We start from the raw sequence: 6,000 nt of genomic DNA on the forward strand, positions 1-6,000 counted from the left end.
CAGAAAGCTCTCGTATATCAATGAGAATATAGTTTTAAAAAACTTCAATGAAGGGCTAAACCATTGATAGCTAACTTCCCTCCAACTCAAATTATCATCATATTAATCTCCTCTCTAAATCTTCAAGGCAGCAATGCACTTACTGGATGTGAATGAACAACGCGGTAAAATGATTACCAAAAACTAAGTAGCTGTTTAAATACAACGCCCATCTCAACACGAAACGAATTTCTCCAAAACTAGGATGAATCAGAATGTTACATTAGCGTATAAAACTGCTCTCAAAATAAATTTGAAATTGAAATGTATATTACCCGATAATTTTGTGAAACGCAAAAAAACCCGGTCTTGGTAATCTATATGAAGACAATAACTACATGTACTCACCAATTTCAAGTTATAACATAGGCGTCCAGCGAGTGCTCAAATCCGCTCGTTTACTTGAACCAAAAAAATGTATCTGTAAATGGCGGCTAAATTAAGCATACGCAACACAACGATAGCCCAAATGATATCACGACTGCCACATGACAAACACAGTAGTTAATTATTAACACAATTTTAATCTGTTTAATACACAGTACACCGTTTGTGTACTCTGTACTGTTAGTTTAACCTTTTGAACTTGATCTACAAAAAAAACCAATGAAATACGTAAACATCTTTGTTAAAGCGCGTCTGTACTGAAAACAGTCAAATCGGTATTCTGCGGATAAGGGGAACAGCAAATATGTCGTAGAATAAGCTGTAGTGGTGAAGTATATTAATATTTAATAAACAAAATAAACTTTCGCCATTGACACTGCCTATTCGCTTATTGCCGACACATTAACTTAAAAGTGCATGGAAAAAGCGGTACCAAGCTAATGCACGTGGCGTCGATGCTATGAAACAAATGAAAACGCAAACTTCGTATGGAAAGTAACAGGGAGATATGAAATCAGTCGTATACATTTGTGATAATCAGTCATTCAGTCAGTCGGGCTACTCTCTTCTGAGACCAGCAGAAAAAGGGTAAAAAATGTGTTGAAACTTTAAACGCCATCTCACTTTCTATCTATGAGAAAAACTAATACCTACCTATTGTCTTTACGATCAATTGTTAAGGAAAAATGTTATATTAACAAGGGCAAAGTTGTTGTGTTCGTTTGAATTCAAATGAAATGAAAGTCCGTTGCATTACAATGAAGAGTTAACTAACGGGTGAATAAATGATGATTAAGCGCAGTTTAATCAGGTTTATGGACGCGCAGACACCTCGATAATTTTTGAGAAGATCCCTGATGTTGTTTACGACTACGTCACACGCTGAACGCGTGAATGACTGGCGGTCATTAGTGGAAAGTTCTACCGCGTACATGTAGATAGCACGCAATAACTTGGCATCCCGTCGTTCTCGATTCCACCTCTGACTCGAGAATAGGCAATCACCTCATCAGCCTCCTTTGGTTTTCCCCCTTTTCTTCTCTCTTTTGGGTTCAGAAGCTCCGCTTTCGATTTCTTGTTCTTGTTTCTTCTCGGTTCTTATCTGTCTATCACCGCAATTTTCTCACTTATTCCTGGAAATGGTAGATAATGCTTTCAAACGGTTTTATATTGTGTCTGAATTGTCAACAAGGTTATATTTATCTATGTTATATTAATATTGTGATTTTTTTCATAAATACCCATTACGTATGAACACCAATAAACTTGCATTAATGTTATTAAGTAAATTTAGATAATGTTTTTTCATCAAATGTATAGTTTCAAGTAATATACAATCATATTTTTGAGTATATTGAAGGTTTAATGTGATTATGACAATGAACTTTCAAAAAACAGCTCTGAAGTACCACTGCAGTTAAATATTTTGATGTTTTGATGTTTTATTTTAAGTCAGATCGATGACAGTGTACACAATGAAAGAAACTTGGGAAATAGGCGTATCATTAAAACTAAAGTTATCTGAATGTTTTAACTATCTCAAACTTTTTTATTTATCTTATTTACTGTAAAATATATTCCATGACTAACCGTCTGTACAAATCAATACAAACTGCTTTAATGCATTTATCTTTCATTTTCCATTCGACACTGAATTTTGAACCTAAATTATGCGATGCAAACAACAAATTGACAAGGTCTATTTGAACAACGAAATGGCGAGATGGTTCCATGGAAACCTATTTTAAACCAGCCAAAGTCCAACTCTAACAATTGTAAACAAGTAAGGTATTTTGGAATACACATTCTCTGCTATGCTTAATTTGGAAATAATTGAGGGAATTAAAACCTAAATTAATTAAACATATTGATTTGATTTGACTCTCAGAGAGATTCTTAATTCTTTTCTTTCGCTTTCGTGTGAAGTATGAACTTCCAGTTACCATTGCCTGATTACTGTGAAGTGGGTCAGATAGGGGATATATTTTGGGAATTTTGCCTTTGGTGATGCAAGCACGACATGTGGCACACAGTCAGAGTATGTCTTAAGAAAGATATTATCTTAAGGGCATTCGCAGATCTGTCATTTGAACAAAAACAATCTGTAGAATTTAGCCTCCCTCTGCGTGTTCTTATGGTGTGTATACAATCTCATTGGTGTTCCCATGGTGTTCATTGAATCGCTATAGTGTCCCCCTGGTGTCCATAAAATGTGCATTGTGTTCACATGGTGTACATATTAATATCCCCATGGTGTTCCCGGGGCCGCCCGATAGTCCGAATGTCCAATAGTTCGACGGTTCTTTAGTCCGAAGGTTCGATAGTCCGAATGCACAAAATTTCCATGAAAGGGGTTCGTTAGTCAGAAAATGAAATAAGGTTCGTTAATCCGAACATTTGATGCGATAGTCCGAAGGTCATTAATCCAAAGGTTCATTTGTCCGAAGGTTCATTTTTCAGAAGTTTCGGTAGTCCGAATTTAGAATAAGGTGAATTAGTCCGAAGGTTCAATAGTCCGAAACGAAAATAAGGTTCAATAGTCCGAAGGTTCCTTAGTCCGAATTGACAACAAGGTTCGATAGTCCGAAAAGACTATTAGGTCCGATAGTCGGAATCGACAATAAGGACCGACTAGTCCGAATCAACAGTAAGGTCCAATAGTCTGAAGTGTCAGCCTGGCGAACCGTATTGCCCTTTCGGACTATCAAACCTTATTCTCAACTGGGACTATCGAACCTTATTGTCAATTCGGACTATCGAACCCCACCGTATATTTGGACTATCGAACCATTTTATTTTTTCAGACTATCGATCCTTATTGTCGATACAGACTATCGAACCCTATTGTCTATTTGGACTATCGAACCTCCGGATTAATTAACCTTATTCCATTTTTGGACTTGTTGGCTTTTCGGACATCTCAGCCAGATGGAGTTCTGGAGTACCTCCATTGTCCCATTGTCCCTATTTCTAAAGATTTCGTTGCGGGGTACCCTTTTTTCTAAAGATTTTATATTTTTACCTGGAACAAAGGACAAGTGCCCCACAAGTGGTCCGTGGTAAGTTCGGACTAAAGAGCCTTCGGACTATCGAACTTTTGGACTATCGGGCTGTAACTGTTGTTCCCATGGGTCCCCATTATGTACACACAGTCCTCATGGTGTTCCCATGGTTTCCATTAAATCGCCACGGTGTTTTCATGGTGTCCATAAAATGCCAATGGTGTTCACATTGTGTACATGATATCCCCATGGTGTTTCCATGGATTCCTATGGTGTACATACAGTCCCAGATGTTCCCATGGGTTTCCCCGTGAAGAGCATACAAATCTCCCATGGAAATCATTGTTACTTACATGGTGTTCTTGATAACCCAATGTGTTCCCCAAGGGGCCCTATTTTCCATGGGACATTTTTGTAAGGGAATATATACAACTAGAAGAACTTGTTAAATGATTTTTGGCGCAATATATACATTTGCAAGATCGGTAATGCAGTAGGCATTAGCAGTATGTATGTTTTTAAAAATCACCTGTCGCTGAGAGGGATATATATGTATACCTCTGCTTAATGTTGATGTAGAGAGCGGGAGCGTTCCAGTTATGATACGTCTCACATTTTGTGAGGTCTACTCCAACGCGTAGTTCATGTACAAATCCCTTCGTGAATCTCGAGATTGATGGTGCCCATAGGGAAGGAGAGTTACACTGACCACTTACATTGACCACTCATGTGACGAGGTTGGTGGGTTGTGAGGTTTCTGATCAACCCTGGAGCAGTAAACCTTGGAGGCCTATAATTACCCCCGACCGATATAACGTAAGGTTCTATGGAACGATTATTACCGACATTTCGAGGCGTGCAAGAAGGTGAATCAGTGAGGTGAGGAGCAAGCAAGAGAGCTGTTGGCTGGTAGTCTCCAGGGTGATGCACTTCGAATTATCGGTGATGGTCCAAGAAGTTCACATACTGTGAACTTGTCCAGGTTTTCGATAACAATGTCGGTCCTGGTCGACAGGCCGAAAACTATATAATCGAGTTCAGACATCGTCGTCAAGGGCCAAAGGACTCTACATGTCAGATTGAACGTTTTTGAACCTCCATAACTATAGTCAGTACTTGTAAAGCATTGAATCAGCCAGCCATTTTTGAACCTGTCGATGGTGGGGCGCGTCGGCGCAGCGAGGGTTCGTTTTAGCCCATTCGTTGGTGGAGCCTTAATCTAAGATTTTCCCACTGCGGATGTTCAATCAAAATGAGAAGAGGCGGGTTGTTCAAAGAGGAGCAACCGATTGCCCAATTGTCCGATTGTCCTCGATTTTAGTCACACATCCTCGGGCATCTCACACATCATATAAGCTCTCATAGGCGACCTTACGGCGACTATTTTTTTCCCCATAAATTTAACAATTTAAAAGTAAGGCCTAAAAGTAGGCCCTGTCACACTGTCTGCGATCTTGTATGCGCTCTCATTGCGTCCTTGAAAAATAGCTTTGGCGCAACATCGCAGCGACAACTACATAGGTCGCCAGATGGGCGCCAGAGGGTTTTAATGGTCTCTGATGAGCGCCAAGGTCTTTGAACATGCTCAAAACAATCGCAACACCTCTGCGCTCTGGACAGGGCGCCGTAATGAGGCAACGCGGGCGCTGTGCGAGCATGAACAAGTCCATCGCAGTCGAACTACTTTCTCATGAAGACTACGTCGACTGCCTTGCAGCTAAGCTGCCTCAATGTCATTTCAATGTTGCACGATTCACGCTCGCACAGCGCCCAAATTGCGTCATTATGGCGCCCTGGCCAGAGCGCAGAGGTGTTGCGATTGTTTTGAGCATGTTCAAATACCTTGGCGCTCATCGGAGACCATTAAGACCCTCTGGCGCCCATCTTGCGACCTATGTAGTTGTCGCTGCGATCTAGTAGTTGTTGTTGCGCCCCAGCTATTTTTCAAGGACGCAGTGAGAGTGCATACAAGATCGCAGACAGTCTGACAGGGCCTTTAGTATTAGTGCTCTTAAAAGCTTTATCTATATTTAAAAATTAATAAATGTTCTTCTTTAAACACTTTTTTTGTATTTTGTTACTTTACAGTTTTTATAAAGTTATAACGGTTTTTTAAGTGTTTTATACCAGGAAATGTGTTTTATCCAAAAGTTCCAGGAGTGGGGGGATTATATGACTTGTTCATATTTTGTATATATTTTGACTTGATGTGTAGTAAATCTCATACAGTTAGTTAAGTGTCTTTTAATTAAGCCTCACAGTCGTAACAGTCGGATTCACAGGGTGTAAGAGCGATTAAATCCTGTATAAAGTATCTAGGTGATACATGAGGTTTAATGAGCCTCACATGTTTAGGTAAACAGGTCGAGAGTAACCTCAATTTGTTACAAATATGATTACATACTTTTTTATGTTTTATTGTATAAGATTACTGGGTCTCTGTAAATACACTATTTAGTCCAGTACGGACTAGCTGGGGTCTGTGCAATGAAACAGACTTCTGCTGGAGTCTAAAGTCATGAATAATTCATGCACGTCTAGAATGCCGAACGACGCGTTTTGCCGCAAGATA

This window comes from Patiria miniata, unplaced genomic scaffold, assembly GCF_015706575.1.
Source record: "Patiria miniata isolate m_02_andy unplaced genomic scaffold, ASM1570657v1 HiC_scaffold_1, whole genome shotgun sequence".
Classification (NCBI taxonomy): domain Eukaryota; kingdom Metazoa; phylum Echinodermata; class Asteroidea; order Valvatida; family Asterinidae; genus Patiria; species Patiria miniata.